This window comes from Agelaius phoeniceus, chromosome 8 (assembly GCF_051311805.1).
Source record: "Agelaius phoeniceus isolate bAgePho1 chromosome 8, bAgePho1.hap1, whole genome shotgun sequence".
Lineage (NCBI taxonomy): Eukaryota > Metazoa > Chordata > Aves > Passeriformes > Icteridae > Agelaius > Agelaius phoeniceus.
The window spans coordinates 20741785-20755326 of NC_135272.1; the positions used below are offsets into that span (position 1 = coordinate 20741785).

General features: G+C 42.6%; 1 long non-coding RNA gene across 1 annotated transcript; it reads left to right on the forward strand.

Annotated features, from left to right (window-relative positions):
• The first annotated feature begins 751 nt into the window (after positions 1–751).
• LOC143694648 (uncharacterized) lies at positions 752–1853 on the forward strand. Its single transcript, XR_013183277.1, has 2 exons — positions 752–878; positions 1430–1853. It is a non-coding gene; the product is annotated as an uncharacterized LOC143694648 (long non-coding RNA).
• Positions 1854–13542: the final 11689 nt, after the last annotated feature.

Consider the following 13542-nt stretch of genomic DNA (forward strand, 5'->3'; position numbering starts at 1 on the left):
GGGGGGGGGGGGGGAAAGAATTTACAAAAAATTTTAAATATTTTTTTTTAATTAAAAAAAAAAAAAGGAAAAGAAAAAGGAAAAATATCCCGTGCGGCTCGGGGAATTAATTCATTAATTAATTACAGCCGGCATGGGGGGGGGGGGGGGGGGGGGGGCGGCAGGGGAAGCCCCGCACGCCGCAGGGAGCGGGGCGAGGGGAGTGGGCCGGAGGGAGCGGGATGCGGGGCCGGGGGAGCCCTCGGTGCGGGGCGCTCGGTGCGGAGCGGGGCCCGGTCCGGCCCGGCCGCCGCCGCGGTGCTCGAGCAGCCCCTGGCGGAGCCGGGGAGGCGCTGCCGCCGCTCCGCCCGCCGAAGGGGCAGCCCCGGCCGCGACACCGCCCGCAGCGGCCCTGCGCCCCGGGACACGTACCGCTCCCTGCGCCGTGCGCGTCCTCGCCGTCTGGCTCCTTCTGGCACCCAGCGAGGAAAAAAGCAGTGGGGAAGCTTCCAAAATGTCTGTTCGTCTCGTTAAAATGCCGTTATCTTCAGACAGGTGATTTACCAGACAAGCGCTGGCATTTCTGCAAAAATTTCCTCTCAAAAACTTCCTCCGATCGCGGCCCTCGCTGGGTTTAAAAGGCCATGTATGGTATCAGGCGTCGCATATGGACCCCGATTTTCGGGCTCGGCTTACCGAGGAGCCTGGGAGGAGCCCCCATATCGCCCCTGGCTGCCAGGGGAGGCGCAGCTGCCAGGACCCCTCGGCTCCGCATTCCTGTCCCAGGACATGCAGAAAGCTCAGACTGCTCCACAGCCCCGGCCCAGACTTGGTTCTGACAAAGGCTGTTGACTCTGCAAGACTGAACTCTTCCTTCAGTACACCAGAAAATAAAAGTGGTAAGATCAGACAGTTTCTGGATACAAAAATCAGTTTGGTTATGAGTTAAAAAGATCAATGAAATCAAATAAATCACTGAAAGGGAGGAAAAAAAGCTCCACTGTAAGTTTCTACTAAATGTCACTTTATTTGAACAAGAAAGGGAAGAATGAATGTGAGGAAAGCAAACAGTGTGAATAATCTCAGCCCTAGCGATTAATAATTGCTACTTACCTGACATCCGAAGGCCCCCGAGAGCCCTGGGGACAGGGCTCTGCAGCTCTCTGCTGTGCAAAGGCTCGAGGGGCTCATGTTAAACCCCAGGCATGGGGGCATCAGGCTCCTGCACATGAGCTCTCTACACAATCTCTTCTACATCCTTGTAATCCACCAACACAGCGCTCTGGAGTCACCCAGGAGCCACTGCTCAGTACTGGGTGCCTGCTCAGGAGCTCAGGCCACTTCACCATCACACCCTGGACCAACATAGCTCACAATGACCTCTTCATGAGGACAAACCAAACCACTGCAAGCCATTTCTTCTCCTAATTCTGCCTTTTTTTTTTTACAGGCAGAGCTGTGCAGGCACAGATCCATCCGTGGGTTAGGACAGCACCAGCAGCTCGTGTGCTGCCACTGAGCTGTGGGAACTGAGTGCAGGAACTGCCACACTCTACTGCTGGAAGGAAGAGATGAAGCACATCTGCCTAAATCACAAACTCTAGCACAATGCATGACTCATTCTTGCACCTAGAAAGGAATTGCTTTTGCTCAGGTGGCACCAGCAACTGAATTTTACATCCAGTTTTCCAGCTTTGCTTGCTTCCTCCCATATGAAAAAGTGGGGCCCTGCATTTTTCAGACTATTCTTGGAAGTGGTCTATTTCACTGTGCCTGCATGGTACTAAAAACACACCCCGTCACAGACTACCAATTTTTCAAAAATAAGTGGGCAAAATCAATCTCTATTAAAAAAAAAAAAATAAAAAAAAAAATCTTAAAAAGGGAAAAAAAAGGGAAATAAAAAAAGACCTTTAAGGGCCCCATCTGAAGTTACAAATATGTCCAGGATCATTCAAGCACATAAAGGCAGGTAAATTAACCCCAGCATTATTTTTAAGTAATTATCCAACCAAAACAAATGCAAATGGTTAAATTTAATCTAAACAGACTGCACTGGGCGAGCAGATTCTGGACTAGGGAGCCCACAGAAACCTAAGTGTTTAAGAGTCACAACATTAGGCTATCTACCACTGAATTTTTGAGCAATATATTTTGATCAACTCTTCTTTTCCTCCCCCTTTTTATATTCAATTGTCTGAATTGTCAGACAATTGAGCTTGGAAGGGAGCATGAGAGTCCATCCTATCCAGCCTGTGCTCAGGACAGGGTCAGCCAGGAGACCAGACCAGGTGATTCTGGGCTTTGTCAGGCTCTTGAGAACTTCCAAGAGAGGAGGCTGCCCAACCTCCCTGCTGCACTGCTAGAGCTCCCCCACCATGGGGAAAGTGCCTCCAGCAGGCTGCTGGAAGGTGACCAAATCCATCCTCCATGCCCTCCCCTGGCTGAGCAAGTCCCCTTCCCTCACCTCTCCTGCCAGGGCTCCAGCCCCAGACCAAGGTGCTGGCCCTTCACTGAAATCCACGTTAAGGATGTCATTGCTGTATTGGAGGTACAAACTTCATGGATATCTAGACAAGATCTAGCAAGTCTTGAGAAGAGATAATCACTTTCCTCAACTTCCTGGCTTTGCTCCTGCTGAAAGCCGAGGATGCTATTCTTCATTTCTGCTGCACTTTTCCACAGAGCTGTCCCCAGACAGCCCATCCCAGGGGAGCCCCAGGGGTTTCTCTTTCCCCAGGGCACAACTTTGCATTTGTTGCTATTGAATTTCATAAGATCCCTGGCAGCTCCCTTCTCCATCCTGGCTAATTCTCCCTATAGATCAGCCCAGGCCTCGAGTATGTTGATAGGTATCCCTCCCCCAGCTGCAGCTGGTGGCACCTGCACACTTGATGAGAGTGCACTCCATCACCTCCCCAGGTCACGGACAGGGATATCAAACAGGACAGATCCCAGGACAGACCTGGTACCACACTTGTGACATGCAGAGCAACACCCATCACCCATAACCCCCGAGACCTACCCTGGCTTTATATCCTCACAGCTTTCCACCCATCTAGGTCTGAGCAACCTAAGCTGGATGCTCCTATTTAAAAGTGTTTTATCTTGTACTGACGTAACACAAAAAGAAATGTCTCCATCCAAACCTCCTCCACAGGCAGAATAAGCAACTCAATCACTGGAAAAGACCATTACCCCTAACAAAGAGTGGAGAAGTAAGAAAACCACAGCAATGTCCTACACTTGACTTTAGAGACAAGCTTGTTTATGCAGCATTGCCTTATGCCATAAGTGCCTGAGCAATTCAAGGAGTCATTACACAGTGTAACAGATGTTTCAATACTTTACAGATCTAACTAGCAAGTAAAAGCCACTCCATGCTGCTGTCATCTGCTTCAATGCAAGCAGGAAAAGATTTGAACCCCCAACCCCATTTATTTTACATCATTAACTTCTTTCTTCACCAATTGCCTCTCCTCTGTCCCCACTGCCTGTGCCTTTGCACCTCTCTGGGCCAAGGCCCCCATCTCCTCACTGTCCCCAGAGTCCCTGTCTCAGTTTCCTCTCTCCCTTCTACTTTCACTGAGGGACACAAGCAGCCAAAGCCAGACAGACCAAAGCAGACATTTTCCATGGTCAGAGAGACCCAGGTGGGACTCTCCTGACTCTCACCTGTATCCTGCTGGGGCTTTGCTGCACCTTCTCCAACATTTCATGACAAACATTTTCCATTACATTTTCCATTTCCAACTGTCAACCTTTCTATCATACGATTCCAGGTTAAAACAGCAGGAATTTTGTACGGCTTATCTAGTACAATGTGATCTTTCTGTCAGCTGCTGAAAAGAGATTGTAGATGTTAAAGCCAAAAGCCAAAATCCAGCTGTGATTCATCTCCAGCCTCACCCTAGAAACTTAACCTCATCTCAAATACCAGAGTTTTTCTAACTGAAACCAAAGGCTTACATACATGAACCATCATCTGTAACCTTAACAGTCACAACACACTTTCAGCCACCATAAACAGATTTTCCTCAGCTCTGTATGTTTTTTACTGATTAACAAAGTACAACAGCTAAAATAGAAAATACTATGTAGTTTCAGCTACTGAACCTGTATTTAACAGCTGCTCACTGCCCTGTGGGACTGTCAACACTGCTTTTGCTCCAGGCAGATAAAGGAAGAGTGTGAGAAGAGTCACGTTGGCTTAGACCACCAGGGCATCCAGGCAAGGGCTCTCATCCCAGCCAACAGGGAAAAGGAGGAGAACACACACACCTACAGGGATATTCCCTCTGGCCATCTGTGACCTTAGAGAGAATGCCTTTATATTAACAAGAAAACATACAAGGAAGAAGAACACCTGGCTGCTTTTCCTATTGCATTCCTAAAAAAGGGGGAGAAAGCTTCTGACAAGAACAGTCCTTCCCCAAACTGGCAGTTTGCAGTGCTCCTGTTAGAACAGCTCTTCCAGGAGACCCAGAGCAAGCTCATGCCCTAAACCTAACACATAACAGCTCTGCAGTGCCACATGATTTATATGAATTCGACTGGACTAGAAAGAGACAAATTATATTTCTGCCATTTAAAGAAAACTCCCATATTTAGACTTTTGATATCATTTCACAGAAGGCTCCATACCCTTTTAGCAATCTCATCTGTAGCCTGTGGCAGGTTTTTCCATATTTTCCATCTTCCTCATGTCAGAGGAGTGGTTCCTGAACTGCAACCCACCAAAGCAACTGGTCCCCAGGAAAAGGCACAGAGGGGCTTGCATTGCCTTTGTAATGCTCAATAAAGTTTAATGAGGAGGACACTCATTCCTCCAGTGGCCACTCCTTGCAACTTCATAGTTGCCTGTGCTGGAAAGGCAAAAAAAACTTAGGAGTCACTTTCTGCTTTCTGTTCCAAAGAATAATGGCATTAAAATGAATTTTTCCAGTGACAAAATTCATCTGATCATATAACCAATTAGGATAACTAAGAAATTCACAAAAGTATGTCTCTGCAGCAAATGACAAAGATTCCAGAATTTTGCAAATCCCAGACACTAACTGGCTTGATCTTCTAATTTACACTGACACCACATAACAATGACCTGCCTACATCTGACATTAAGCATAATTTAATGCTTGTTAATCAACAATGAGGGGAAATGTAAGCCCTGTGTTCCTTATCTAATACTGTCCCTTTCCTCTGCTGAGAGAGTTAGAGGATTTGCCTTGTTCTGTCTATCATCTTCTTTGGTAAATACCAATCACTGCAGTAAATCTGGTAAACAGGCTGACTTCTGACCTCTTTGTTCTTATTTGTGCCATATATAAATATGTTGCTGGCAATATTCTCTGGTGCTTTTTTAAACACATTAAACAGAAATGCATTATAGAATAGAACAGAAGGGTATTTCAAAGTATTATAAATATAGGATTAGGAAACTTGCCAGCAATATCTATTGCTGACAGCTGACTTTATTAAAGTTCATCAGCATTAATTGCCTCATTGTTGAATGACTTTTGCATGTAATTATCACCAGTCTAAACACAGATTGCCTCAGGTACAGTATCTAATGTGATCATGCATTCTGAATCCTATTAAAATAGCCAAGATGTAGCAGAAATTATTCTCTCCCTACCAGTAAGGAAGTGGAAGAAGCAACAGAAACAGGGGGAATTTCTTTTGTTCAGTCTAAACAGTATTATTTCCCTGTCTCATTCCAATGTTTCCAGCAATACTTTGGTGCCATGGATGCTGAAGCAAGACTTAAGAGATGCCAATTCAATACCAGCGTCATTTATCTCAAGGACAAGTGAAAATTCCTGTGCCCCACTAGAAAGACAATGCCCGAGGCATGATTGCTAAAATGGGCTTTAAACGTCATGCTATATTTTAATAGACAGAAAGATGGATACATCAATGTCTAAAATAATAATTCTTAGATTATATTTATCAGAACAAGGAAAGGCTTGAATTGCAATTTGAACAAGTCTAAGTTCCAGTACTGTGAGCTAATATCCAAGGAGAGAGGACACATAGATCCTTCTTTGAACTTCTATGCTGTTTTAAGATGTTTTCAAGATCTAAAGGCTCAGCATCAAAGACAAAATTTCATACTTTTTTTACACCTTCCTAAAATCTTCACACCATATTACTATCCCATTCCCAAACCCTACTTTCCCAATAAAAAATAAATAAATTCCATTACTATTCTCTTTTCTCAATGTGCCAGCTCTTTTGAGAATGAACAAAATATACTCTGCTCTTTGGAATCATTACATGCAATAGACACATGAAGGATTTTTTTAAAAAATTAAATGGAATAAAATTTTGCAATTTAGCTTGCAGATTTATTTAAAGTCTTCAAAAGGATAGTCTTAAAAGCTTCAATATCATCTTAGAAATGAGTTGCTCATAATAGCAAATTCTGTAAATGTCAAATACCCACCATTCTCATGCATCTGCCTCCCTATATGCACACGTACCTATTACCAGCCAGGCTTCTGGAGTGACTTTTCAGAGAAATTCATATTCAAGATTGTGTTTCAGCCACAGATTTAGCAGCAATGGGTATCAAAACTATTACACAGTATTTAGAAAAACAGCATGAAAACCTATGTTGAATATGGACTTTCAGCACAGAAAAAAGATTTTACTATGAAACACAGGCAGCTTCAGGAACTCTACAGTCTTTTCAAATACTACTAAGCTGTTCTCCATTTGATGTTGTCTGTTGTCAAGGCTTTTGCAGTTCTCTTGTAAGAAAAATAGCTGCAGAAATAAATGCTTGAATAAAGACAAAACTTGCCACATACTACCTTCCCTCACCCCTCCTCACATTGCTTTCTTTCACAAGTTTATTAACATTAATAACTGGAAGCACTGATGTAGCCTTTTAGGGTATTAGACCAAACCTGTAAATTAATGCATTGGTTCATCACAATTCATTAATCAAGCCTGTGCTGGATTTAACAGACAGCAGATTATTAAAGACACCAAATTACACAGACGAAAAAGCCCAGTTCCCAGAGGGTCAGCTGTAATGTGAATGGTTTTGCATAAAACCATAAACCTGCTATTAAATTAAAAACAGGCAAAAATTATGTCCACTGCTTATCTAAAGTAATTTTTTTTTTAAAGGGATGCTACGCTAATTTACTTCTTAACTGGTCCTGGTTACACAGCAAAGGACTAAAGGTTAACAGCAATGGCTCCTCTGATGCTTGGTTAAGCAACTTACACCAACATATCCTGACTGAGGTGAAGAAATTAATGAAATTACTACTGTAATTCATTACTAATGGAAAATTGTCAATGCTTTCAGCCAGCAGTTCACACAAATTTTCTGCAGGCATGAAGACCCAGTACAGTGACTCATGCTCTTAGACTTGCTACTCTTATTTCAAGTCCTGGCACCATTCATCACGGCCGAACTTTATGCCATGCTATCCAGCAAAGTTGAGCAACCTTTGATCTCAATAGCTGAGGTCTTTCTACTTCTGTGACACTGCTTTATGAAGGAGGAAAAAATAACATGTAATTTTCAGCATCAATCCAGGGAATGCTAAAATAGAGGAGAGAGGCAGAATCACTGCAACCAGAATCCAAAGTATAACAAACATAGGAAAAGGTGTAATTTTCTAACTAATGATGCCAAAACCAAACAGTGTAAATTAGTGTAAAGTTTATATATCAATTACCAATTTAAACGACAATATCTGTAACAAACAGTGAACATTAACAGTTAGTGAAGAACCTAAACAAGCTTGTCTGGTTGTACTAAGTAGTCTTGGCTTATCTTTATATTCCTCACTAGACCACAAAACAGAACATCAGATCAAGGATAGCAAAATTATCCACCCCAAAAGAGAGAGCTATTCATCTGTGACTACTCCAGTAGTTGTCATCTACAGAGAGCAAGAATATGTAATATTCACTCACTTTGACATAAATAAATTATTTAATATTACTTGACTGCATATAACAGGAAACTCCTAACAGGAACATTATTTTACATTAATTTATAGAACAATGTTAATTTATAGAACATTGTTTTATGGTTGTGGAGTTATGCAGGGAGGAAGCTAATAAAGATAATTTTTATGATCTTCCCATTGATTTGTTTTTCATTTGTGAGCAAGAAAGGTACTGTTTCTGATGGCCATAAATACCCACAAGATGAGAATTGTGCAGCATGCTTCCCAAAGGAGCAGCAGGGTTACATTTATGCAAACAAATTAAAGTTTGAATATCAGTATGATTTTCTCCCATGAGGAAAAGCAGAATTAAAAGAGGTAGGGAAATTCCTACCCCTATAGGAACTTGACAAAGCAGTTTTGGATGTGCTTTGACTCTTCTGTGCATCCCGTGTGAAACAGAAAGATCTGGCGCAATGGTAGTAACATCAGCATTGGGGAGGTTTTAATGGAAGAAGATGGCAGATTTGCTGTCACATTCTTCCCTTCCTGTGGGGAGTGGGGCTCTGTGGGTAACATGGCCAGAAAGTCACTGTACATCACCTATTTTAAGTGATAGATGCTCTCCTCAGGAGAAGCCCGTGCAAGTAAAAAGACCAAAACAACACGGACCAGGGAGGAGCCTTTCTGCAGATACTGCCCATTCCTTATCCTTGTTCTACAAGCATCCATCAGCTGCTCCCTGGGAGCAAGTGCTGAGACAGACAGCACATCAGTACTCCAACCAGTATTTCTCAGGCTAAGCTGAGTTCAAAAATTAGCATTTCTCCTAACTCAGAGCAGGGTATTATAAAAGCTCATACTCAAACTCCAGCTAACCCTGGCATCACAGTGCACACGGAGAGCAAAACACTGTGTAAGAAAGTGTCTGCCCATTTCCCTTTGAGCTGTTCCTGCCATGGATTAATACAGAGCACAGGTCAGAAATGCAACCGAGAAATCACAGGAACAGTAATGTCTTCATGGAAAAAAGATGCTCAGAATGTATGCAGTGTAAAAGCCTCCAGTTATGTTATTTAATACATAAAAATTGCCTAGACTTCTAAGCTAATTCTCACTGAAATCAGATGAGTACTGCCTTTGCATACACATCTATACTGGGAGAATGCAACATACTGCATCAAGTACAGCCCTTTTGCCTGTGCCACAGGCCAAATCTTCAAACACTGAAACCTACAGTGCAAATCAGCAACCCTTCTGTCAATTTTTAAACCATTCTTTTATTTTTATTCTATATTAATGAATTATTTATATTCTTATATTAATCTTAAGGCATTATTTTGCAAACCCCACGCTAGCATTCCATGGGACAGTACATAGTCCCGTCCTTTATGCCAAGTGTCCCCAGTGCCTGAGGGATTGGGGAGACACAGTACATATATAAAACACTGCTGCAATAGCTGGACTTCTCTATATTACAATCAGGTGAAAACAACAACTAGCAACAACAAAGCACACCTTCTTAGCACTATAGAAATTACAAAGTGTTAATGAATGTGTTGAATGCATTCCTTAATTATATAAAACTCTGAAAAGAATAACATGATTTAAATTTATTATTCAAATGCTTTTAATTTATAACAGATTGCTACTTCAAATACAAGTATTAAATCTCTATTAGATTCGTTGAGGTAATGCACTAATATGCATGACTGAGATCTTAAATTCCTAAGCAGCAATAGTGTTGGCTAGATGCAATAAGGATTACCTTAATTAAAACACTATCCTCAGCATCTCAGAAGATTTAATCCAAATCTTTATATAGGGCACATTCATTATCTATCTCCAGTTAATAAAAATATGACCTACTTTGGTTACATTTTAGAATTTAATCTTGATTACCATTTTGTTAATAGAAATAAGATACTAAAGACTTTAAAGACAAGCCAAAAGCAATTTCACCAGCCTAATTAAAATACTATTTAATGGCCTCAGAAGGAGCTTTATATTTATTCATAACTGTGGATGTAGACTTTTTAGAAATGTTTTTAAAATATCAAATTAGACAACAGACTCCTAAAAATGAACCTTAGAATAACAAGTGAGATTTATAACCAACGAGCTTAAAGCAGAGCCTGAAGAGATTCAGAGAACTCCTAAACCCCACAGGGACACTTTGGAACACGCGAGCTGTTCTGATAAGCTCAACAAGACTCTGCACTTCTGTAGGAGGAGGCCCATACCATGTGTCTTTGCAGAAGCAAGGCTTAAATTAATCATAACACTCCAAATGTAGCGTCAAGTTACTGCTAAGTAGTAGTTTCCAAGGAGACATGATGCTTATCAAAATACTCTGATGCACTGCAGGCTGCCAGATCTAAGACAGCATCTGAATGGTTTAGTGAACTTCTTAGCAAAATGCAGCTTATTCTGCTTTAAACCAGAGACACAGCAGGCTCAGCAAGAAGGCAGAGTTTTGTGAGAGCCGGGGGAGCTCACTTCCACACCATAAACCTTCTCCTGTACACACTACTGAGATATTAAACAGGACAAAACGAGTAAAGAGAGATCACAGCCAGCCAAAGCATGTGGTCAGAGCCCCCACCACTTCCCCAGAACACCCATTCACCTCCTTGGATTTCTCAAACTGAAATTGTCCTTCCAGAGCATTGCTCAGCAAAATGTAGCCTCCCTGTGCATATTGCCTTTTCCCTGCAGAAAGGTTGGACAAAAACATGCATCCTACAGAGAGAGCATATCCTTCAAACTCCCACAAAGGTGTCACCTACAATATTCTAAAACAAAATACTTACTTTTGAAGGTATGAATGTCAAGTGATGGCTGAATTCAAAGCCTTGTCCATCTATCACCCAACAAAAAATTTCTAGCATACAGAGTTCTGCTTGAGAAAATTAATTCAGATTGGATAGCTCTAGCTATTACTGGGTTTCATTTTTTAAAAGGGCTTGAGAGATGAAAGAATCTTGTTGCTTTCAAGAGACACAATGCTTATGGCTTTCTACTAAAAGTGATTATCAATTCATACATTGAAGATGAGGAAGCATTCTGGGTGAACAATGCCACAAACCTCTCACCAGGGTTCTCACCACAAGAGGCAATTCCCAGTTCAATTAAAGTCAGTACACACAGCTTTCTCTTGATCTCCATCATGTAGAAGCCACCTGCTCCAAACAAGGGAACCAAGCAGTCAGTGCCTACACTTGGAGTTTACAGAGGTTGGGAGACAAAGTGACATGAGTGACACTGCTCAGAGGAGGCTGCAGGGAGACACAGAAGCCTTGCTGCAGTCTGTGGTCTCCACTCACACTTTCTGCTCTAACACACTGTGCTCTGTCTGGCACTCTCTGCTCCCTTCCCTCACACTGGTTTTGGCATCAGTTTCTAATCCAATGTCTTTTTCCTCCTCCTTCATTTAGTTTTTAGTATAGACTCTATTTCTTCTCTATTTTGTAATTCTTTGCTGGCCCTTATCAATAAAAAGTGTCTTCCCAACTCTCAAATACAGTTTCAGGAAAAAACAGGGATAATGACACACTTTCATAGAACCATAGTATATCCTGAGTTGGAAGGGACCCACAGGACCGAGTCCAACTCCTGTCCCTGCACAGCACCATCCTCAGAAGTCACAGCATGTGCCCGAGAGTGGTGTCCAAACCATTCTCTTGAGAGAATTCTTGAATTCTTCAGAATTCTTGAATTCTGCCAGGCTAGTGCTCCCTGAGGAGCCCATTCCAGTGTTCTTCACTCCTCTGGGTGAAGAACCTTTTCCCGATATCCAACCTAAATCTTCCCTGACACAGCTTTGGGTCCTGTCACTGTCACCATGGGGAAGAGACTAGTGTCTGCCCCTTGTCTCCCCTCGTGGGGAAGCTGTAACTGCAATGAGGTCTCACCTCAGTCTCCTCCAGACTGAACAATTTTGCCACACACAGTCTAACAGCAGCAGCTGTTGCCCAGAGCCATTTTGATGGCCACATGCCCATGGCCAGCAGCATCCTGTTCTGTGTCTCTGAGTGTCCCCAGCCCCACAGCTGCCCGGGGCACCCCCTGCCACACACACCCATGGGACTGTTCTCCACACCTCCCAAAGGCCGATGGCCGAACATGAGGAGTTAATTTTATAAGAGATACAATTCTGTAAGCCTAAAAAAACTGATGACATTAGAAAGCTCATTGTAAATTTTACATAAAGAGGTCTTGTCTCTTTATCATGTACATAAATGTCACCCACTGGAAGACTGTTGTCACAAATGCCTCCCATGAGTGCCAGATCTGTCTGTACATGGCATATAAGATGCTTGTTCTTCAAGTATCTGCACTTTTCAGCAATTATTAATTCCTTAAACATTTAAAACAGACCTTTTCAATTGTGCTTTCACCTCTTGAGGTCAATGCAGCAATCTCAGCTTGTGTGGCTCATAGTCCCCCTTTTAACATTCATTTTCAAAGACATATAAAACACCCAGACAAACCAAGAGTCAAAAGCAGACTCCTGAGGCTAAGCTCTGTTTTTCCCAAAAAACTCTTCCATATGTTAATATGGAACCCTTTTACCAGGCTTCATGCATGAGACAAGGGATTCTAAAATATTTCTTATCTCAGGGAAAGCACAATAGTCAGGATTTTTCCCCTTTCAACTCTCAGCTATTTCTCTCCATGAGACCATAGGCTGCAAAGATGATAAGGAGAATATTCTAGCAGATCTATCCCTCTCTCTTCCTCTATTATTAAGAAAGCAAAAAAATAAAAAACCCATTACCTCCAAAATGGAGGCAGGCATTTTGTGAGATAAGCCACTCCTCCACATCATGTATTCTACCAAAGGGATTCATACTGGGCTCAGTATCTTCTAATGGTTTCATCAGTTAACATTAAATTGGTTTCAGATAGGAAAAAGGAATTTTCCTTGCACTGCACTAAATAATATGCCTTTATAGAGACTCCATAAACTACATTTCTGAAGAGGAACAACAATTATTGTTCCATTTCTATAAGTGACAGATTGACAGTTACATCCCATGCTGTCAGTATTTTGCTGTCTAGTTGACTTTCACCATTTGGTTATTTTCTTACTGCGTAGAAATGGAAAGACATGTCATAGTAAAAAGACAAAAGGATGGTGTTTTGTAGCACAAAGCTCTGGAATTAAGGCCTTCCCACCCTCATGACAGCAAGAGTCCCTTGTGTCAGGGCTAGAAATGCCCATATACACAAAAGCACCCCTGTAAATTGGACAGTTGATGGGACAATGTGACACATAATGGATGTGGGGTGACAGTCAGGTGTCCCCACAGGCACTGTCAGTACCAGTCCTCATGCAGCCTAAATCCAGCTCTGATAGCCACCTGACCCTTGTGCCTGTCACAAGGTGGCCAGGAACAACCACTGCTGGGAACAGCCTCTGCTCCCTTTGCCTGGACAGAGCAGACATGGCTTTCCCATTTCTTCCAGCCCCAGCTGCCAGAGCCCCTTCCTCAATTCTGGGGCCAGCCTGAGGGAAAATTTGCCCATCTGGTGCCCTTGCAGCCAGCAGCTGCACTAAGACAAACTGCAGGAGAAAGCCTGGGAGAACACTGCTCGCAGCATGTGCCTGCTCCTGGAACAAGCAAACCTCTGCCCTCTCCTCTAA